Here is a 24,145-nt window from a genome sequence, read left to right on the forward strand (position 1 = left end):
AAACCAATCAGTTTATTGGACATTCTATCAAAATTTACTTGCTTAATAAATTGCAACTCTGGCTCACTTTTATGTGAGATGTAGGCATGGTTATCCTGTGACTACCATTCTGCTTTCTCACTAGTACCGTCTTAGATTAGATGTAGGCAAAGAATCCTGTGATACTTTTTTACCTTCATGTAAAGAAATTCACCAAGACCAGAGCAAGACTTAGATGGTCATTTTCTTTTATGACTCATACCCTAGTCTCTGACTTTTTAAGTACAGAGTAGCTATGGACAAAGTGTATGGGTTTAAGAGAACACCCTGCCTGCCCCTCCCACCACCCCCATCCTGGCATTATTGGTTTTCAAAATGTGCGTTGCAATCTTACGTGTGACTCAGGGCAGCTGAAATGCTTCAACAGTGCAAAATGAAACTGCTCTGTCTCCTTTCTTAAGATACCACATCTGAATAATCCCCTATACTCCAGAGAAAACGAAGACACAATGTGGTTTTATCTCAAACCAGAAGTAAGCAAATCAATAATTGACCATATTAACTAACTCAGGGCTAGGAAAGAGACTTCTTGTTATTACTTCTTAAAGCAAAACAAAAACAAAAAGTAGACAACTTTAAAACCAATGTAAAATTATACCACATTAAGAAAAATCACATATTTTCGTTATAGTCAATTACTTTGAGACATTTTCCCCCCTAAGGGAGTACACCAAGAAGTAGCCTTGTCCAGAGGAAGCCATTCTTTGAGGCCTTATTGGAATTTTATTTGACTCTCTCCCTCCCTCCCACTATTCTAATTTCCCATTCTTTCTGTTCCTCAGTCATATCAAAGTTGCCCTTCCCTTGACACTTTTGCAGGAACTGCTCCCTCTGCTAGCTGTGCTCTTTGCTCAGATCTTCAATGGCTGATCACTTTCTGGCAGTCAGGTTATAGTTTAAATGTCACCTCCTCTAAGAAGACTTTCCTGACCGTTCCATCCAAAGCAACCACATCCATTACTCTCTCTCCTGCCACCCTGTTTTATTTGTACTGCAGAATTTATTATCATCTAATAGTTCATTTTTTATTTTTTATTGTCTGCACCTTCTCCCAATTAGAGTTTCAATTTAGCACCTCCTTATGTCTGGCAAAATAGTCTGTACTTCACTGGCTTTCAGTTTGGGGCAGGCTTTCTCTGTCTTGGATTACTGACATTTGGGACCACACTAACCTTCATTGTAGGGGGCTATTGTGTGCATTCTAGGGTGTTTAACAATATATCTGGCCTCTATTCATTAGATGCCTTTTTAGTGGTGACAACCAAAATGTCTCCAGATACTGTCAAATTTCCCTGGGAGACAAAATTGCATGTGGTTGAGAAGTACTGGTTTAGGCTGTTAGCTGCTGTGTAGCTGCTTTGGTTGTCAGGAGACAACATTGTCTTAGAGTAGTAATAGCTATCATTTGTTGAATGCCTACAGGTATTGAGCACTGTTCTACAGGCTTAACATTTAGGCTTTACTATTGAATAAAGTAATAGTAACTTTAGTAAAGTAATAGTAAACATTTAGTCTTTATTATTATTATCATTTTACAGATAGGGAAACAGAGGCACATGATTACTTGCTTAAGTTCACACCATTAGTAAGTAGGGAAGTCCGGAATTCAAACCAGGCTCCAGAACTCTATGATAACAGGAGTGGGCAGTGCTGTGGGATTCTCACTGCCACGCCCCTGGTGGCAGAGACTGGACAGCAAATGGGCTCCCTACCCACTCAAACCCACACAGTTGTTTATTCAGAGTGACCATGGGCAAGTGATGACTTTCCTCTCTGAGCCTCAGTTACCTCTGTAAATAGTAGCAACAATAATAATAAATTCCATATAAAGTTGCTTTAGGACCTCAGTGCAATAGCCTAAGCGAAAATAGCCTGTTTCTGGCACATAGTAAGTTCTGAATTCATTTCCCTTCTCCTCCCTTTCCACTTGGCTCCAAGCTCCAAGCACTGAAAGCAGATCCTGAAGACCTTGGTCAGACAAGCGTATTGGGAAATCTAACCTTTCAGCAATCTGCAGAGCTGCCTTGCTGTTGACCAGAAGCAGGGAAAGTAGCCCCCTTAGCAATAGCCTGCCAGGTTAGCAATCTGATTCTCCTGTGCTAATAACCAACAGCACAAGTCATCAGCACTTTCCCGTTAAGCCAAAAGGGGTTTTTTAATCAATGCTGATTAGATGCCCCTGGGCCTCACTGACAAGTAGTCTTCCTTTCTCCATTTCTTGATGTGAGTCAGTGAATTAATGAATTAATTGCCTGACCTATTGTTTTCTAACACGGCAAATTAAATGAATTTTCTGGTGAATAGCCCAAGCGTTTTGGCCTGCAGGGAGCGTCCTTTGCAAACATAACTGAGTTGGTGCTCAGGCTAGCTGGTAGAGCCCCACCAAAAATTGGTTGCCTTTGAAAAGTTTGCTTAGAGCAGGGGTTCTAAATTTGGTGCACACAAATCTCGGTGGATAAAATTCTGTGAACTTGGATGGGAAAAAATGCTATATGTTTATTTTCACTAAGCTCCAATTGAAATTTAGCATTTTCTTCAATTATGAATATAGGCAACAAATTATAGATATTTACAGATTCCACTACGGTTGTTGCAGATATCTTGAAATACCATTTACATCTTATGACTTCAAAATTACAGTAGCTATAGGACTACTGCTGGATCTTGTCATTTAATGTATTAATAAAAAAGCACATACAAAATTATATCACAAATTTGTTGTTTTGTTGTTGCTATTTTAATACCTGTCTTTTGATATCATTGGTTTGCCTTGTAATCTTATGTATTTAGTTTTATTAAGTTTAAGACGTTATTTTGAGAAGGAACCCATGGATTCCCCAAACTGGCAAAAGGGCTCCTGGTACCAAAAAAAAAAAAAAAAAAAAAGAAAAGAAAAAGAAATTAACACTTGCCTCAGAGGCCAATAGGATAGTTTCTGGAGAAAAGAAGTCAGTCTTAAAGGGAATCTTTGTGCTCAATAATTTTAGTCATGACTCAATTCTTGCCCTTTCATCTTTTCCAGTGACATAAACATATAAACATGTCACACACTTATATCAAAACTATCAACCCCTCATAGACTTTGGCTTAGGCAAAGACTTCATGATCAAGAGCCCAAAAGCAAATGTAACAAAAACAAAGATAAATGGAACTTAATTAAGCAAAAAAACTTCTGCACAGCAAAAAAAAATAATAATCAGCAGAGTTCACAGAAAACCCATAGAGTTGGAGAAAATATTCACAATCTATATATCTGAGAAAGTACTAGTATTCAGAATCTACAAATAATTCAAACAAATCAGCAAGAAAAAAACCCAAACAAGCCCATCAAAAAGTGGGATAAGGACATAAATAGACAATTCTCAAAAGAAGATACACAAATGGCCGGCAAGCTTATGGAAAAATGCTCAACATCACTAATTATCAGGGAAATGTAAGTCGAAACTACAATGCGATACCACTTTACTTCTGCAAGAACAGTCATAGTAAAAAAATAATAGATGTTGGCGTGGATGTGGTGAAAAGGGAACAGTTTTACACTGTTGGTGGGATTGTAAACTAGTACAACCACCATGGAAAACAGTGCGGAGATTCTGTAAAGAACTAAAAGTTGATCTACCATTTAATCCAGCAATCCCACTACTAGGTATCTACCCAGAGGAAAATAAGTCATCATATAAAAAGATACTTGCACACACGTTTGCAGCAGTACAATTTGCAATCGCAAAATATGGAACCAACCCAAATGCCCATGAATCAATGAGTAAATATATATATGATGGAATACTGCTCAGCCATAAAAATGAATGAAATAATGGCATTTTCAGCAACCTGGATGGAATTGGAGACTATTATGCTAAGTAAAGTAACTCAGGAATGGAAAACCAAACATCGTATGTTCTCACTCATATGTGGGAGCTAAGCTATGAGGACTCAAAGGCATAAGAATGATACCTTAGACTTTGGGACCTCTGGGGAAAGGATGAGGGATGGTGAGGGATAAAAGACTGCACATTGGATACAGTCTACACTGGTGGAGTGATGGGTGCACCAAAATCTCAGAAATCACCACTAAAGAACTTATTCATGGAACCAAATGCTACCTGTTTCCGCCAAACCTACTGAAATAAAAAAATAAACAATTTTGAAAAGCTATTAGGATGCTTGGCAGTGTGCAATTTACAACATGAGGATAGAATTTTGGTGTATTCAGAATTATGTTGACTGACTAAATTTTAGCACATCCAGGACGCCTGTCATCCTGCCTTGGGAAGGAGAGGCCCAGTGTTTCCAGCTGCTTTTATATTTTTGTTATGCTTGATTGACTTCCAGGGCTCGGGAATCTTCTGAAAGCATAGGAGTTTCTGTCCAGGCTCAGCACTTTGAGATTCATTGCTTTTCAGCAAGAAGTCCTAGCATTCTGGTACTCTTCTCCCACTCCCTTAAGAAAAACTCTGAAATACCTATAGACAGAGAGGAAGAAGTGGAAATTTACACGTAGTTTCTTTCTGCATATTCCTATTTCTTTTCTCTTAGGGAAGTGGGACCACACTATGGGGACAGGACCAGACTGTGCCAGACTGTGCCAGGGTGAGGTGTCCAGGTTTCCTGATCAACCCTACTTGCTTATCCAGGCCATGGCATCTGAGGGTACAGGAGCCGGGCAAACCCAGGCAAGGACTGTCCCCTTAGCCATTTCTTCCCCCCTTTCTCAGGCTCCTTTCTCTCCATTCGGTCTTTATGCTGCTCCCTCCTCATCTACTCCTCAGGCCTGCCTTTCCACCCCCAAATCCAACCTTTTCCTTCCATTCCCTGGAAAAACAATCATGATCCCTGCAGCAGCAATAATAACAAAACAATAGTCACTCCATTTATTTATTAAAAACCCCTAATGTGCAGGTAATATGTGTGGCGCTTCAACTGTACCTTCTCATTTAACCCCCTTAATCAGCTCTTGTGGGTTGATGGTGTCTGTCAAGATTCATGTTCACCTGGAACCTCAGAATTTGACCTTATTTGGGCCTTTGCAGAAGTAATTACTTAAGGATCAAGAAGAAATCATCATGGAGTAGGGTGGGTCCTAAATCCAATGATTTGTGATGTTTTAAGAAGAGGAGAGAGCACAGAGACACAGAGAGAAGACCATGTGAAGACAGAGGCAGAGATTGGAGTTAAGCACCCATAAGCCAAGGAGTGCCTGGAGCCTCCTTTTAACAGACAAAGAAGGATTCTTCCTTAGATCCTTTAGGGGGAACATGGCCATGCTGATACTTTGATTTCAGACTTCCAGCCTCCAGAACTATGAGAGAAAAAGTTCCTGTTGCTTCAAGGAACTTTTGTTGTTTTATGTTTGTAGTACTTTGTTAAGACATCCATAGGAAACCAATAGCCATGTGTCCTGGATGCACTAAAATTTAGTCAGTCAACATAATTCTGAACACACTAAAATTTTATCCAGATGTTGTAAATTGCACACTGCCAAGCGTCATGGCTAATAGTTTCATCAGCCAATAAGATGGGCGTTATTACTCCCATTTGTTCAATGAAGAAACCCAGACAAAATGTCTAATACCTGCAAAGATTTGCATATCCAGTGAGGGCTGTGGAATTGGAACCCTGATCTAAGTAACCCCATCACCTTCCAATCTCCCTTTAACAGTGTTGGATTCAATTAACTGTTGATTTTGTTGATTAAAATAATTCATATTCAAGTTTGAAGGGGTATTGAATAATACCTTTGGTAGCTGTGTTGTAGAGGAGTGTAGAATTCTCTAAGGCCTTCTGGCTTATCTGAAGAAGGGAAGGGTTGAAACAGGAGCAGCTCTCCCCCCTGTTTCTGCTTAACAACTCTTAGAGTAAATTAGCAGGAATCTGCGTCATACCAGTCCCATTCCCTGGGAAGATTTGCTCTCCTCCCTTCACTTTCATTCCTCTCCAGGCTACTTTAAGGGGTTCTACAGATGTTCAAAATGATGAATTAAGATCATTCTCTGAGGCAGGCTTCTTGTCATTACCATAAGCCATCAATTTCCCAGCAGATTATATTAGGAACATTTTTATAAGCCCAAAATGGCACTATAAAAGTGCTGGTATCTGTTGGTGGAGAACAGAGAGGACTTGCTTTTGCCCAGGAGCACTCTTTTCCCCCCTGCATAGGAATATTTCGAAGAAAACAGGTATCCATCTTTATACAATCATTCCATTCCTGTGGCTCTTGCAGGTACTGCCTTATTCCACATGCCCATTCCCTCACATGGTGTGTAGGTCCTGGGGGATGTTAAACACCCATGGACCTCAAATGGCATCAACATGGTGCGTGGATGGCCTGTGACTTGCTACGATGAGTCTATCAGGGATGCAATGATGTTAGGTCACTTGACTGAGGGGCTGGCAGTTTAACAATGTCCCTGTCCTTGACTTATCAAGAGTTATAAGGTTACACAGTGATAGGAAAGTTTTTATTTAAAAAACAGAATGTCTAACACAAGATCAATTTTAATCTGGCAGTCCTGCTACTGTCACTTTAGGTAAAACTCATCACAAGTTCAAATCCCAGCTCAGTTCTCACCAGGTGGGTGTCCTCAGGCAAGGTCTTGAGCTTCCCTGGGCTCTGGGCCTTTCCACTGTGACAATACTAACCCATTTCACAGACTTGTGTTAGACTGAAACTATTAAAGTCAAACAGAAAATAAAAATGGGAAAAAGCAAAGCAATAAAAAGGGTGTGGTATCCCTCACCCCCACACCCTCGTTTAATATTAAGGGAGTCTGAATATACTCAGATGTGGATATGACCAGAGAGCTACTTGCCAACAGCAAGAAACAGATTTTCCTAAATGATTTTTTAAAGCTGTTAATTCCCTTTCTTTTATTTCCCATCTAATTCCTGGCAGGAGAATAGACAGTGGGGAATAAAAACCTCTGTTGAGTTGGCAATTTTAGTACTCATATACAAGACTGTTTTATTATCAATCCTGTGAGGTCAGGGGGTCTATAAAGACATAAAGGGAGTCTTTCTTTCTAGTTGTGTTTGAGCCAGGACACTTGGACTCTTTCCTAGTGTCTTACAGAAGCAGCTTTTTACTTCTGCTGGTCCGGTCTCCTCACTTGACAGCCAGAGAAGTGGAGGCCAGAGGGTTTCATAGCCCTTTGGGCTTTGTTTTCCTCATCTGTAAAATGGGGGTGATGGTTCTTACCTTAGAGGGTTGTTCTATATTTTAAGGGAGTAGAGCCATACCTGGCATGTGATAAGCCCAATGTAAGTGAGAGGCAGCAAAGCTTGGTAACAAAGAGACAATCTCTATATCAGATGGCTGGGCCCACTTCCTGGATTGCCCCTTACTATTAGTGACCTTGGATGAGTTACTTAACAGTCCTGCTCCTCGTAGAGTTGTCACAAGGATTAAGTTAGTTGACATATATAAAATACTTAGTGCCTGGCACATCGTTAAGTGGAATTAATTCTTACTATGCTTATTTTGAAAGACATGTGATTTCTATAGAATTGTCCAGTTAATTAGTGGAGAGGGCCACAAATAGAATAAAAAAATTGGGGGTCTTGTGTGTATTCTCTACCAAACCAATGTACCTAGTTATACATAAGCGCCGGGCTCATTTCTAACTTCTTCAGGGCTACTTCTGACTCCTATGACTATGATAGAGCTGAATTGTTAATGTCATCCACCTAGATCGGTAGAGTTTGCAGCACAGCTTAATTGGGAGGTTCATCAATAAGCCACACACCTGCCCATGGGACTTAGAAGGAAGCTCAGCCATTTGTCTCCATTAGAGGGCGCCAAAGGGAGACAGCATGGTGGAAGGAAGAGAAAGAACTAGTTGCTTCCTGTTCCTGCCTGTTAGGGTTTCCCAGCCATAGCCCTTCACCCCAGCAAAGGCAGTTGATTCCAGTGTGCAGTTTTCCCAGCTTCTGCGGACACCCCCTTATCAGAGATCTGAATCTGCCCTCTGAGATCCTAACAAGCCCAACCTTCTCCCTTTGTTCCCCAGCCTGAAGTGGTGACTAGTTTCTGCAGTTATTATTTCTGTTATATTTCAGTGGCCCCTTTTTTGCCTTGTCAATTATTTAATTCCTAGCTAAAAATTCTTTATATTGAATTCCAATTCTTATTGGTAAAATAATCGAAGTTGTTTATTTCTTCTTACTGGTATACACATGAATATACATTTATAAAAATAATACATAAATAGAGGCCAATAGGAAGTCCTCAATAATATCACCACCTCTTCCCACTGCACACTGAACATGATCATGTAAGTTATGTCTCCTGTGAGTATCTATCACTTAGTTACTCCACTCCCTGGAGGAAACCACAGCTATCAGCAGATGTCTGTCCCTCTAGAATTTTAAAAAATACATTTACATGGATATCTATATATGTATACACACACACATACATATACACACACACATATATATACACACACACGGTAGAGTATGATCACATAATGCAAACATAATGAAATAATTTAAAATAAATGTAACTATACATTAGCACTTTAAAATATTTTTCTCTTTTCTAAGAAAACCAATTTCTTCCATTTTCACATCTTAGATTGGATCTCAGCTCTCTATTCTTGCTTCTTTTCACCACTCAAAAGGGCATGTTTTCCCTGCAATTCTTGTTTTTTTCTCTCTCTCTCGATATAACTGATGCTAGGTACACAGTAGGTGCACAATAAATGGTAGCCATTATTATCACACTGATCCTCACTGCCTGGCTGTCTTTGAAAACCAAGACCTAGGATAATAAGGTGTAATGAGCTAATAAGTAATATGCATGCTTATTAATAAGTAATAAGATGCTTCTATGTCCTTTACTAACCAAACCCTAACTCAGTTTTCAGCCTCTTACCAAAAAGTGCAGTGAGAAGTATGAAGGGAAAACATACAAACAAATAAGATATTGTCCCTGCCCTTAAATTTCTTATAATCTAGTTGGGGGCCCCTCCCTGGCAGTTAAAAAGTGCCAAATGAATATGAAAGGTGTACATGCTGAAAGAGTTCACTTCCACTGGGGAGACCAGCAAAGATGTCACAGAAGAGATGGAATTTGAACTGAACCTTGAATGCTGGCTTGGACTTGAAATAATAGAAGAGAAAAGCCATAAAGAGCATTAAGAAGTTGATCTATGGGATCTAGATTTTCCATCACAATGAAACAAGTTACTTTCTGCATCATAGATCAGAATTACACTAAACCAGTAAGAGCTGGACCCAAGAAGGGCAACATCTCTCTCTATAAAACTCAGAGGTGAATCTGGGAAGGAAAGCATCTATTTCTCCAGTCTAAGGTGGGACGATTCTGTGCTGCCATGTCAAAGATGCTGTAACATTTATTTTCTTCTTCCTTTAACCTTTCCACAGTTCTGACAATTATTCCGCTGTCCCTCTTTCCCATTCAACACTGCTCAATCCTCCTTTCCCCATGTCAACAACTCCAAGCTCTTCCTCAACAAACAAACAAAAAACATTAAACACCTTTTTTCAATTCACCTGAATTTGCAGACCCTGATTTTACATTCAAAGTCAAGCAGCCCTGTTGCTTTATCATTTGTAATCCCTTCAGATTTTTTCTTAACATCTCAATGAAATTCTCTCATAAATCCCCTTCTTTGCTGACCAAGTGCTATGCAGTTGCTGATTTTGCAAGATATGTGCTAATGTAAAGTATGTCTCCTTTGAGTCTCTTTATCACTTGGTTGCTCTCTGCTCCACCTTCTCCATATTTATGTCCTTATCAAAGCTGCACACAGTATTTCAAATGAGCTTCAGTGTTCTTCCTGCCAGGCCACAGTATTGACTGTAATACGATAGCCTATCTCAAAATTGGTTTGGGGGATTCTTTTTCTCATTGTGGTTAAAATAGCTTGCCTTGTAAATGCCAGAATATATTTTTGCAGATTAGGTTTTTTATGAAAAATGATGTCAAATGCTTTCCGGAAGGGTGTTTAAATTATTTGGATACGCTGCTTCATCCATTAATGTTTTCTTTCGCAGTTTAACCTCACAGCTTTGCAGGACAGTTTCACCACTGAAAATTTATGCTGATTTCTTTGTCATTAAACATAACTTCCTTAAGGATTCTTACATTCAAGCTGTGGCTTAGAGCTTCAAAACACTTTCCGCCTGCTGTTGAAATCATGAGGTCCGTGGTCTCCCAGATCTTTTCTAAAAGTCTCTCTTAACAGAGAAGAAGCCTTCGCAGCGTCTGTCTTCTTCAGCTGTTGCTGATCATTTCAAAGACATATTCACAGACCCTGCTCTGCATCAGACAGCTGTTATGTGGTTACCGAGTGTTTGTGTGAGAGTGTGTGGCTCTGTGTCTCCTTTCAAGTTTCCACTTGCATGTAAAATTGTCTGAGAAAGGTTTTGTGCTATTTCCCCAGTGCAGTGTGTTTCCTGTTTTCCTTGGGAGGGCTCTGTATTGTAATCATTTTTCCACTCCAAATTCCTTCTAGGCTGATTTCCTTAACTGTTTTGACTCCTTCACTGTGTCTAAATTTGCATGTTGGCAATACAATGTTGGAGTTTATTTCACATGGGCAGAGCACGTTCCACTTCTGTCTCATCCCTGTCATTTCTCTTTACTCCATTTATCTAAGCACTTGCTACATTCTTCTAAACCTAAGATCCGAAACCTCAGTTTTGGTTTTCTAGTGCTTGGATGGGTGTCAAGATGATTTATAAAGCACTCTCATCCCAGTGCCATGGGCCAATGATACCATCAGTTTAGCAACTCCTGAACTGCTTACCTAGACTTGCCTATTGATTAAGGCTGCTACCAGATGCAGCTTGGTCCACATGCTCCATCCAGCAAGCCCTAGTTTACGAGCCAGTCATTTATGATGAGCATCATTTCAGTCATCATTGCGCGATGTGCCTTTGGCACTTTTTTGATTCACATTCATAGACTGCAGTCACCCATAATTAAATCCTGTCACTGTTGCATGAATTATTTTATCTAATCATATTTTAATTCACCTCCTTCTTCTTTTGGAAATCTCTAGTGAGCTTCAGGCTTCATCCTGTAGATCTTTTGTCTATTTCTGAAGCTAAAGCTAGATTGATTACACATTCTGGCCTTTGAATACTTTGTGCTAGTCCTCATGCCAGGAATATAAATCAATCTATTACCAATGTAGTTTTCTTCTTTCTTTCTTTTGTGGCACCTAAGACTTTTCAGATCATACGATCCATCTGAACATGGACCAGTGGTTCTCAACTGGGACTATTTCGCCCCCAGGGGAAATTTGGCAATTTCTGGAGACATTTTTGATTGTTTACAGCAGGGGGAGGGGTGCTACTGGCAGTTAGTAGGAAGAGGCCAGACAGGCTGTTAAACATTCTACAATGCACATGACAGTCTCTCACAACAAAAAAATAATTTAGCCCAAAATTTCAGTAGCACCAAAGTTGAGAACTCCTTGTACTCCACCAAATGATTCTAGATGTACTTAAATGTGGTAAGAATACATCTATATCCTTAGATCCCTGATATCTCTGGGTCCAGGGCGTGATCAAAGATGATCTTTTGAGAACACAGCTATATTTTCAACTCTGTTTCCTTAGGATTATGCATCTGAATGGCTGAGTTTGCATGTGCAGAGCCCAAATTTGCTATTAATCCTTGCTATCTTCTTAATTTACTTATACCTACTTCTTTGGACCAGAAAAGAAAGAGTATAGCCAGCCAGTATATATTAAATTCATTTATTCCTTTATTTTGTAGTGTTTGTTAACAACAGGCATTAAGCTAGGTGCTGGGAACTGCTAGGTGCTTCCATTTATACTGTTCTACATAATTCAAGCAAGCTGGCATGGGTCAGAGCTCTCTCTAAAGCATAAATTCATCTGTATTCAGAGACCAAGGTTTTTTGGCCTGAAAGGTCTAGAATATATCAACTTGTACTTAAAGCAAAAGAGAATCTTGGAGTCCGAGTGTATACTTTGCTCTGAGCCCTGGGGAGTCAGCTATTATGGCCCTTGGGTAATCTAAACATGACTTTCCCAAATGTTTTTATCTAGAGAGAGTGGTTTCAATCTCTTTCACCAGAGTAGCATAGTCCTTTTATTATTGTCTTTATTGTTTCTAAGATGTATGAGGTTTCCTAGGTGCTCAAAGTTGTTCTTTGGAAATCAAATCAGACCATTCTTATTGGTCTTGCATACATTAAATCCAAACAAAAATGTTCTTACCTTCTGTGGCTGATCTTAACTGGAACCCATGTTGGTGTCATTAAATCCTTTCCCCAGCTCACCCTACTAGGCTTTTTACGTGGTCTACCTGAGTCAAAGTGTAACAGGTCTCAGCACGAAGAGGTGAGGGTGGGGAGGCTGGCAGACCCAATCAATAATTTTTACTCAGACTCTGAAGGTATGACTGACTGAGAATTGGGTTCACTAGGTTCTGGCCTATGCAGGAGCTTTTTTGGAAAACAACCAAAATTACACACACACATAGACACACACATACACACAGCAGACACATACATATACACACACACATACATACACACAGTCTGTGCTGCATAATGACTTTTCAGTTATTTCAGATGGACCACAGATATGATGGTGGTCGCATGGGATTCTAATACTGTTTTAATGTACCTTTTCTGTTTAGATAGGTTTAGATACACAAATACTCACCATTGTGCTACAACTGCCTACAGTATTCAGTACAGTAACATGCTGTACAGGTGTGTGGCTTAGGAGCAATACGCTATTGTCCCATATAGCCCAGGTGTGTAGTAGGCTATATCATCTAGGTTTGCATAAGTACACTCTATGATGTCCACACAATGACAAAATCGCCTACCAATGCATTTCTCAGATCATATCCCCATCATTAAGCAACACATGATTGTGTGTCTGTGTGTGTGTATGTGTGTGTGACTGTTAATGTAGGAACATATAGCAACATATAGCAATAAATATACTTCTCTCACTTGGGACCTAGAATGTGTTGTTAAAGTGGAGTTTAAAAAAGTCCTCTTTAAAATCACAGCAGGCTGAAACTGCTCTGTTTCTAAGGGACTGGACTATTTCTCTAGGAGTAGATTGCCTTCTGTTATTGGAAAGGCAAATATTCCTTTTCTTCTCTTATTCCCTGTTCCCATCTCATCACCCCTCTCACTTGAAAGAACAGGAAGAGGCCGGGTGCGGTGGCTCAAGCCTGTAATCCCAGCACTTTGGGAGGCCGAGACGGGCGGATCGCGAGGTCAGGAGATCGAGACCATCCTGGCTAACACGGTGAAACCCCGTCTCTACTAAAAAATACAAAAAACTAGCCGGGCGCGGTGGCAGGCGCCTGTAGTCCCAACTACTCGGGAGGCTGAGGCAGGAGAATGGCGTGAACCCGGGAGGCAGAGCTTGCAGTGAGCTGAGATCCGGCCACTGCACTCCAGCCTGGGCGGTAGAGCGAGACTCCGTCTCAAAAAAAAAAAAAAAAAGAAAGAAAGAAAGAACAGGAAGAGAGAATTAAACTGCTCTCCAAAAGAAATAATGAAGAGCAAGTGAAAAGAGGAAGAGGGGCTGAGAAATGTCACCAGTGGGAGGGCAGTGGGGGTGGTAACTAAAGGAATTTTTTTTTTTTTTTTTTGAGACAGGGTCTCACACTGTCACACAGGCTGGAGTGCAGTGTTGTGATTATAGCTCACTGCAGCCTCAAACTCCTGGGCTCCAGAGAACCTCCTGCTTCAGCCTTCCAAGTAGCTGGGACTACAGGTGCGTGACACCATGCCCAGTTCATTTCTTAAAAAATTTTTTGTAGAGATGGGGTCTCACTTTGTTGCCCAGGCTGGTTTCAAATTCCAGCCTCAAGTGATCTCCCTGCCTTGGCCTCCCAAAGGGTTGGGATTACAGCTGTGAGCCACTGGGCCCAGCACAAAAGGACTGTTAAAATATTTAATATTAAAATTTAAAGATGTTTATTACCTAGAGTTGTGGTATAGACACTATGGCCCCTGGCTGCCTCTTAGTCCCCACCAGTGCTCCAACACTTGAAGAAAGACTGGTCTATACTCAAATGTCTGATCGGTGATATCTGAGGCCAATAAAAAAGAGACAGACTCATCTGGGTCATGTTGGAGCAGAAAACTAAGAACAGCTGCATGAGACGAGATGTGAATGAGATAGAGAATTTACAGGGGCAGCAAATTAAAACCACAAGTGCTCTTGAGAATTTAAGACCCCAGGAATTCACAAACATCCTGAGGAGGGCATTGTACTTTTTCAGGAAAGGGAGTTCTTCTCAACTATATGTAAATATCAAAGAATGGGTACCTCTGCTGGTATCTGAGTTACTTAACATTCAAATGACTGTGAAGGTAGGCCCAGACGTCTCAAGAATCCACATACTGCTTCATATGTGGAGAGCATATGAGCCATTCATTCATTATTCAGTAAGTATAGAGCCACTTCTACATACCCGACTTAGCAAGATATGATGGCAAACAAGACGGCCACCGTCCCTGACTTCATGGAGTTTACATTAGTGAAGGGGGAGTAGGGAGAAAAGTGGGGAGAGATGATAAACATTTAAATACATTTAATCATTTAAATAATGATAGATTTTATGCAATATTAAAAATTGGATGATATAATGAAAAATACCAAGGTGGGTCATTTTAGGTAGGGAAGTCAGTGAGGTCTCCTGAGGAAGTGACTTTTAAGGCCTAAAGACTTAGGAAGAATCCTCCACACAGCAAGCAAAGGGAAAAACACTCCGGGCAGAAGCTGTAGCAGGCACAAAGGCCCTGAGGCAGAAAGAGACTGGAAAATCTCTGGAATCCATGGAAGACCAATGACTAAAACTTCATGAGAAGGTTGGGAAGGGTCATGAGATGAGGTTTAAGGGTTAGACCATGGCCAGTAAAGGCTCTGAAGGGCAAGAAATGGAGTTTGGATGTCCTTTTAAGCCTGATGGGAAAACTAAAGACTAAAGAAGACTAAAGACATCAGATTATGTCATTGGTTTGCTTAAAATGATGCTGTAACAGAACTGTTGGCAAGGAGCAAGAGTGGAAGCAACAAGACAAAAAGAAAGGCTATTTCAGACATTCAGGTGAGGTGATCAGCATGACAGCCACGAAGATGAAGAGCGTGGGTAGCTGGCAGTGTATAATCAGACTCGCTGATGGAACAGATGTGGGACTTGAAGAAAATTAAGGGAATCTTCTGTTCAACAAATAAATATTGAGTGCCTACTACGTGTTAGTCACTGTTCCAGTTGTTGGGGATGTATCAACAGTAAATACTAACAAAGATCTCTTCCCGGTGGCACTTGCATTCATCAGGGATTATTGGTTTAAGCAACTAACTGGGTAGAATTGGAATGCCTTTTCCTTGGATGAGGAAGAGTGAGGAAGAAACATGGCTCAAGGACATCAAAAGTTCCATTTTGGCTATTTGAAAATACCTGTGAGCCATCCAGCGGAGAATTCTAGTGGCAGATGAGTCTGAATCTCAGAAGAGGAGTTTGAGGATTACTTATGAATTGAGAAATGATCAACATATACATAATGTTCTAAGATTTCTAAACCCATGAGAATGGATGAGACATATCTGGCCCCTGATTGAGTGCAAAAAAAGAAAATAAGGCTCTGAGCTAAACAGTGAGCAGCTCCAGTTTTTAGGCGCTGGATAGAAGTGGGTCTACTGTCAAAGGAGCTGGAGAGAGGGTGATAGTGAGTGGGAAGAAAACCAGGAGACAGTGAAGCCATGGAACCTATGAGAGGGAAAGGTTGAAAGAAGGAAAGGGTGGCCAGTTTCACTGACAGCCAGTGCCATGTCAAGCACTATGAAGACAGAAAGAATTCCCTGGATTGTCAGTATGGAGATGGTTGGAGGTCTTGACTAGAACAATTTCAGCAGAGCAAAGGGAATGGAAGCTGGTTTGGATTGTGCTGTGGAGTGAACAGGAGTGAGAAGGTGGAGACAGTGTGCTCACAATCCTTCTAAGAGGCCTTGAGAAATGGGATAGTGGTTGGAGGGCACTGTGGGGTCAGGAGAGGGTCTTTATTTCTGTTTTGCTGTTTTCCTAAATGGGAACTAATAAAGTATGTTTGCATTTGATGTTGGGAATGATTCAGTCCAGAGGGAAGCACTGAAAATGAAAAAGGAGAAGGTATAACTAGGGAGACAGCATGAAGGACTGAGACTTGAGCCCAAGCAGAGGTTGCCTTTGGGGGCACCTCCTGCTCTGGTGGGAGGAAGAAGAAGATAGGCAAATGTAGGTCTTACCACATTTGTCTTACTGAGGAAGCAAGATTTCTTTCTGCCACTGCCAGGCTTCAATGTTAACTGAACTCAGCACGGCCAGGTTGCTCTGTCCCTGCTGATGTTATTGACCAAGAGACTGATGAGAAGGGAATGAGAGGGTTTGAGCTGTAAACAGAAGCCACAGCCAAGAAGGAAAGTTCAGGTCTCTCCATTTAACTCCCCCATCGTGTTCTGATCCAGGAGAAGATTTTGGTCATTTTCAATTCAGTCGTTTAGACTTTCACGGAGTGGTCCAGAGGGCCCTCGGGCTCAGAGGACAATGAGGCTTGAGGATGGCATGTATCTACAACTGTGGATGGACTGACACCCTGGACTGGCCAAGCCCAGGTCGTCTGGGCTGAGGTATCATTTAGCTAGCAAGCAGTTTTTTGTGGTAGGAGAAATTGAAGACTTCCTCCATAAGTCTCTCTGGGGAAGGGAGAAATTGATGACGGTCAAGCAGCTGTTAAAGGACATCCTATAACTTCTGAGAACAGAATTGGATAAGGGTAGGGTTCTACCAAGAGAGTCAGGAATAGCAAGAGAAGGGAAAGTAGAGAATGGGACTCGGGGTGGGCAAGGATTCTTAGATATAAGGTTTTAATGGGAGGTCCTACTTGTGATTCAGTGTTCCCAGCAGAGGAGATGGAAGGAAATTATAGCTTGTGTACCTGAAGGGCCGGAGTTGAACTAGGATTTTATGCATATGATCTTACTTAAGCCTCACAGCAATCCTGTGAGGTAGTTTTCTCCCCTCTTTAATTTTTCAGGTAGGCAAATTGAGGCTCAGAAAGTTAATATGTTTAAAACTACATAACTAGTAAATAGCAGATGCAGAATTTTAGCCTGGATCTACCTGACTCCAAATCCTATGCATTTGCCAGAATGGTGTTCTCCCTTCCTGGGCCTCCAGTGAGTGGTAACAGGTGCCTTTGCTGCCTCTTCAAGGGATTTGTAATACCATCTTTTCTTCCCTAGACTGTTGTGTGATAGCATTCCAAAGACTTTCCTCAGTGGGCTCCACAGAAGTCCTTGAGTTTGAGGGGCTTCAGGAAGGAAGAGAACAGAATCTCATAGGGAAGACTCCTCTATGAAAAACAGACCCCTTTCTCCTTATTTGTCTGCTTTCCCCCATCAATTCAACATCCTCTCCCTCCCCAACTTTGCCATATTGGGCTGGGAGGCTTTAGAACCATACTTCCACCCAGCTGGGTTAAAGCCCTCACAGGAGCCACTGAGCCAAACCAAACTTCATGTACATTACCCATGCAGAGCACATCCTCCAGTGTTTACATGTTGAATAGTTTATGATTTGCTCTACATCTGATCAGGCAGAGTCAACTACCAAAACTGCTGATCCGTGGAAACTTCACAGCCTTTCCGGTCATAATAACGGCTACAGCTACAGCTTATTCAAAGAGAGAAATAGCCTTTGATGAGCTGTGCAAGGACAAATTAAGATGTGACTCTCACCCAGCATCTAGATAGTATCCTGATGTTCCAGGCTTTACCCAAAAAGAAATGGTTCTAGGGGAGCTGGGAGGCTTTGACCACACTCTCCTAATAGCAGTGGAAGGACCAGGACCTAAAGATGACCATACCACCAAGGACTTCAGAGCATCAGAAGCAAAACAGCATGTTGCTAAGGCAATTCTTTCTGTCATCTCTGCTCTTCCAACCTGTGGCAAAGTCAGATAACTGTCCCTAAGTTCCCATTATCTACTTCTTTAGTAATAGAAACCCTAATTTTTAGCTGGCAATGTGGGGGGCGGATTCTGGTTGGCTGAAATAAACTCTATATTTCTCAGCCTCTTCTGGTTGGATGTGGTCATGTATCTAAGTTCTAGACAATGAGATGAAAGTAGAACTGCCATGTAAAATTTCTGAGAAATAGCCTTAAGAGGTATTAAATCAAGGTTAGCCTAAAGGTACCTCCTTACATATTTTAAGTTCAGCCTAAAAGTTTCTCTGTACATCGTGAACTGTAATCTAAACAAAGTTGTAAACAGCATGTAACCTACTCTTGTGCCAATCACCAAGTTTTGGTCAATCAAAGGTGGCCAGCTGTTCAAACCATGTTCAAATAAGGCAAACTCTGAGCGGTAACCAATCTGGCTGTTTCTGTACTTCTTTTTTCTGTATATCACTTTCCTTTTTCTGTCCATAAGTCTTCTCCTACCATGTGGCTGCACTGCAGTGGAGTCTCTGAGCCTACTCCGGCTCAGGAGTCTGCCAAATTCAGAAATTGTTCTTTGCTCAATTAAATTCTTTTAAATTTAATTTGACTAAAGTTTTTCTTTTAACAAGGGAGAGGTGTATACTTCGTTCTTCTTTCCTGCTGGCTGGAATGTGGAAGTGATGACTGGAGCTTGAGCAACTAACTACCTTGAACAGTGAGGTGGAAACTATTATTCAGAATAGATGGAAAATACTATTATTCAGATACAGGGAGCCTGGATCCTTAGAGATTGTAGCATAATAATTGCAGCCTGAACTGCCACTATAAGTCATATCTTTTGGCACTTACTGTCAACCCTAATCTATCTTATAAAAAACCTCTACCTTAGGCACCTCCACATGTCCCTAATGACCCCTGGAAAGCCACATCTCACTAAAACATCCTTACCAAAACAGGGAGAGGCAACAACTTTTGCATTGTGAGGAGCAGTGATTTCAGGCACTGAGAAGCTGTGCTGCTTCTATACCATTATCAGCTGGCATGGGAAAGCCCATGCAATCCCATTTCTCCAACTCAATGATGTTCAGGTTTCTACTGTGTGTAGTTCTTTGGTCAAACTTTACATGGACATTTCCCAAGGCCTGCAGGACGTCTCAACATGGGTTTCTCACCAGCTCCTCCAACTTGACTCATCTAAACCCAAATTTCTTCTTCTCTCTCAGAATAGCCCTTAGGCCAAGGGAAGAGGAGCTCCTGCCCTGGGCCTGAAGCTTGAGGGAGTATCCCCACCGCAAAGCCAACATCCTCCTTTTGAGACCACATTCCAGGTACCCAAGACCCCAGAATTCCCTGTCCTGGTAGCCTCAGGCCCACTTCCAGGTCTAGTCACTCTGAGGACAGGGTGGCCAGGATCAGCTCTCTTCAGGGAATGTGGGTGGAGTTTGGCTGTGAAGGCTGGGAAGTGCACACTTGTCCTTGCAAAGCCCTCACCATGTGGGGCAAAGCCAGGTCAGAAAGAAAAGAGGGTTGTGCAGCAAGGTGGGGCCAAAGACTAGGGGCTGGTTCTCACTGTCTCTATGTTCTGGCATAAAACTCTGAGGAGTACCAGAAATTAAAATTTCCATCTGGATCTCAAGGACATTGTGAAGGTATATTTGTCAAAGTAGGAGAATAGGACATGTTTTATTTAACAGTTGGTTGGCTTAATGTATAACTTTAAAATATTTAGACGTATGGTATGTGGGCCTCTGTTTGAACTTCTACCCAGGGCCAAGGTGTCTATGTGACACTTCCTGGGACAAAAGGGCCTGTTTGCCCCATGGAGGGTGTCAGGAATGCCAACTGAGCTTGCGGGGGGAGATGACTAGCCAGGTACTCTGAGAGAGACAGTGCTGGAGCACAGACCAAAAGGAAGTCAGGAAACAGCTTCTGCTAGAAGTGAGGAGTGGAAAGAGCAAATCAGGTGAGACAACTGGGCTGTAAAGAGAGTGGAGCAGGAGACGCCAGATGCAGAAATTCCATGCTGGAGGCATGGGATGAAGAAGAGCCTCTGGTCACAGAACCTGAAGCCAGGGATCAGCAAGGCTGGAAATAGCGCAGATACCAGAAGTACAGGATCCTGCTTGTCACACCCTTGTTCCTTATTGCTCTGTGTTTGCATCTTGTCAAACTCAATCTATATGGCTCAACAGCTGTCCAGTGCCCATAGGATAAAGGGGAGGAATAACCCCAGCATTCCATGATCCCCCTGCTAGTGGGTAGGGGGTAGCAGTGGGATCCAGGCAGCAGTTTTATCATAGGCAGGTAATGACATTATGCATCAAGATCATCTTCCTGATTTAGCACCCTGGGGAAAGGAGATGGGAAGAACTTGGAAGAGTATCAGAGCCTGCCCTAGTCAAAGACACTAAGGATCAGGAAAGGGTTCCAGCCCAGGAAGTCAACCGAGGCAGAATATCAGTTGTGTGGACTTTGCCAAGGTAGCAGGGAGAGGGAGAAGGCCAAGGATAAATGTCAGATGTAGAGCAATGCCAGTTCTAAGTAGAACTATGGCCATAGCAATTTCTCATCATCTGTGTCTATTTTTGCTGGTAGAATGGTTGGATGATTGGATGGTACTCATGCAATGCTAGTTAAAAATATCTTTTAATGTCACCCTTGGTTGCCAGTCCATTCTCTTCTTGGGTCATGGCTTGCTTTTGAAGTTGGACAGAGAGGAGTAGTGGACCTGAAAACTAGAGGCCTCAGGGTTTCCAGTAACAGCTGAGGAATCTGCAGGACCTAGGGAAACTGGCCACTGGATGCCTCCCCTTCCAGACCATGCCCCAGTAGCCAAGACCCTGGAAGTCTCTGCCCAAATGGTCCTGAGCCAATTTTCAGTTCTTGCATGAGCCTCTGCACAGGTCTGTCCTTCTGAGTGTGGACCAGGCTCCCCCAATGTACTCCTCAACCTGATCGGTGGCCAAAACAACAGACATTTGTGGGGAGTGTGGATGGAGCTTGGACACGGAGACAGGGGTGTCCACACATAAGATCTTGATGCCCTCATACTGTGGGATGGAAAAGAAAGGCCTGCCATATACTGGAAAGGGACTCTGAGAAGTCTGAGGAGTTCTAAATTCAAAACTAGCCTTCAAGGTCAGCGTGAAGTGTATTTGTCAAGATATGAGAATATAATATATTTTATTTAAGTGCTCTGTTAGATTCCTTGATCCTTTTAAATATTTAGATATCAGGCATATGGATTTTCATTTGTCCTCTGGCTCCCACAACTATTAGGGGTGTGTAGGTAAGGAGCACAGGGATTGTTCTGGCAGAGGTGCATCTTGCAGGCATAGCAATGGGGATTTCAGTCCTGATCTAAAGAGTCAATGCCACGCATGCTAGAAAGGCTTTCCACAGCATGGTCAGAGGCCAGCCATCAGGAGGGTCCAGGCCCCTTCTTAACAGTCAGCACCAAGACCTGGATGGCTTTGCATTGACAGCATTTCAGACTGGGTTCTCTTCTCTCCAGTAAGCACTGCCACTACGACTTTCCTCCTACAGTACTGTGTATAGCTGAAATAGTATCATTAAAAATATTTAAAAGCAAGGTCTCTATGGGCCAGACAGTACCTGATGCTGACATGTGTAAACAAAGGATTTACTTTATGTGTTCATCACATCTACCCTGTGAGGGTAGGCAGGGAAGGCTTCATCATTTCCATTAGCAGATGAGAAAACGAAGGCTTAGTGAGGTTAAAGAACTCCAAGATCTCCCAGTAAGGAGAAGGAAGGATCTAAACAAGAAGCTAGGCCTTTTAACTCCAGTTTAGTACCCTTTCCACTCCACATAGTCCCATTTAACTCAGAAACAGAAATGCCATAAGAAATCTCCAGCATTTATTTCCTGAAAGAGTTTATGAACTGCATTTGGTCAAAGGTTAGCACGTCTATTTATGAAGCTTCTTTAGTTCTGGTTGGTTAATGACATTTAATCGCACGTACCTCGCAGTGGGCCAGGATAATGGAGAGAGATGCGCAGGGGTCAACTAACAACATGCAATTTGATAAAATTCCAAGGCTTTTATGGAGCACAACTGATCCATTATATAAGATTTCATAAGCCAAAGGTAAAATTAAAGTGAGAGAAACTGCCTAAAAATGTCAGGTAGGTGTACTGGACCATGCAGTTACTTTTTTCTCAAGCAGTTTCAGAAACCGATAACTTAGCAAGATTGAAAACTTTATGTGTGAATGTTGGATGTATAAAATAAACCAATCCCCAAAACGTACTGATTAAAACAATCATTGATTGGCTCATGATTCTGTAAGTTGGCCCTTTGGGCAGTTCTGCTGGTCTGACCCAGGCTTACTCATGTGGTTGCAATCCGCTTGTGGGTGGGATGGGTGGCCGTGGCCTGCTTCCACATCTTCTTTTCCTCTAAAAGGCTAGTTCAAGCTTGCTTACATAGTTTCTAAGCAACAATTCTGAACCCCAATGTGCATGTTTTTCAAATGTCTCTTTGCATCACATTTGCTAATGTCCAATTAACAAATGCAGGTCACAGGACCAAATAGCAATGGGAGGAAATTCAAAGAAATTGTGGCTTTTCTTTTCTTTTCCCTTGCAAATCTACTACAGTCTTTTCAGGTCCATAAAAAATCTCATCTTATTATGGCAGCAGACTTGATGGCCATGATTTTATTCTCCAAATCAGGTCCAACTGCAGATGAGGTTTCACTCTTCAAGTGCAACACCTCTTGATCTGGAAACCTATAAACAAAAAAGACAAGCTATCGCCATCCCCTCTCCCCGCTTATAAATACCTTCCTTCAATGCGATACAGGGAAAGGATGAGCCAAACCAACACTCTCATTTATAGAGAGGAGGCAAAGAGAAGTCACTGGGTCATAGCAATTCTGAAATTTAACTAGGCATGTGTTGCCAAGACCCCGTGCCTCGAGGCAGCAAATGTTCTTGATTAGGATATGGTTCTACTGCCTGAGAGTAGTTCACCAGTCCATTGTCTTATATGAATTCCTGTGAGAAAATGTAAGATACATTAGAAAAGGGCTTAACACTTAGATTATATATAAGTCACAGATAGTTAATATTAAATGTCTATTCTGCAGACACATAGTATTCTAGAAGGTCACAGGTATAGGGCAGATTAGGATTTGATACCATCTTTGTAATCTCTCCAGTGGATGAGGTAACCTAAAAGGTGTGAACACTTTCCATCCTGAGCTTTTGATTAAAACCTGGTAGGCCTGGCCTGTATAGGTTGGTGCATGACTTTGGTTTTCAACAATATAGTATCTTCATACTGCAAAAAGGGCTAATTAAATGATCCTTGTATTTTGAGTTGTAGTAAGATGCCCTAATACAGTGGCTCTCAGGGATACACCTTCCCCAAGGGTCATTTGGAAATATGGGGGAGACATTTTGATTCTCACAGTGTTTGAGGGCTGTAATTGCCATTAGTTAGGTAAGTGTCAAGGATTCTCTATGAACTGCAATGTGCAGGGTGATCTTGCACAGTGAATAATTGATGCATGATTGCCATGACTTTTAAATGTCCCAGAAGACAGCAGTGTAGGTGAAAAACCTGTTTGAGTTATCTAAGCTTAAAGCCTAACTCGATTTTCGTATAAACACCGACTATTTTGGGTACAGTTTAAATGTATACTGAATTTTCCACGAGTGCAACTACCATGTGAGTGGAGGGAAGATTATACTTGGCTTTGTTGGGAACTTAACCAAGAGTTGTTAGCCACTTCAGAAAACTGTATCACTGGCAACGATATTGCTTGGGGCACTTGAGCTGCCAACACTGCACCTCTGTCTGTTGGCATTTTTAGCTGTTGCAATCATAGTAATTCTACATATAGGCACAAACATCTGACTTCTTCTTTCTATCTTCTAATGAAGTCATGTCTGAGCTTCTCCATATTGATATATGTTGTTTTATTATACATTATGTTCCTTTTATTTCTTATTTAAATTACAGTTATGGCATTATATTGATTTTTAAAACATTATGTTTGAAGGTAAGATATACCATCTGTGATTTTAATCTCAAGATAATAAAGAAGGTATTATATAATATGTGTTCTAAAAAGGTCTGATAGGGTTTAGAAGCACTACCCTAATACAAGCTTATCAGG

At 41.6% G+C, this 24,145-nt stretch overlaps 1 protein-coding gene across 6 annotated transcripts in view; it reads left to right on the plus strand.

The window, feature by feature from the left end:
• MAIP1 (matrix AAA peptidase interacting protein 1) overlaps window positions 1-24,145 on the plus strand; it is a 118,624-nt gene that overhangs the window by 22,717 nt on the left and 71,762 nt on the right. For all 6 annotated transcript variants that reach the window (XM_071073145.1, XM_071073147.1, XM_071073148.1 and 3 more), the window contains one exon: window positions 1-19,323. This exon is cut by the window's left edge. The gene's annotated coding sequence lies outside the window, so the exon portion shown is untranslated. The remainder of the gene's footprint in view (window positions 19,324-24,145) is intronic.

Source organism: Macaca nemestrina, chromosome 11 (genome assembly GCF_043159975.1).
Source record: "Macaca nemestrina isolate mMacNem1 chromosome 11, mMacNem.hap1, whole genome shotgun sequence".
Classification (NCBI taxonomy): domain Eukaryota; kingdom Metazoa; phylum Chordata; class Mammalia; order Primates; family Cercopithecidae; genus Macaca; species Macaca nemestrina.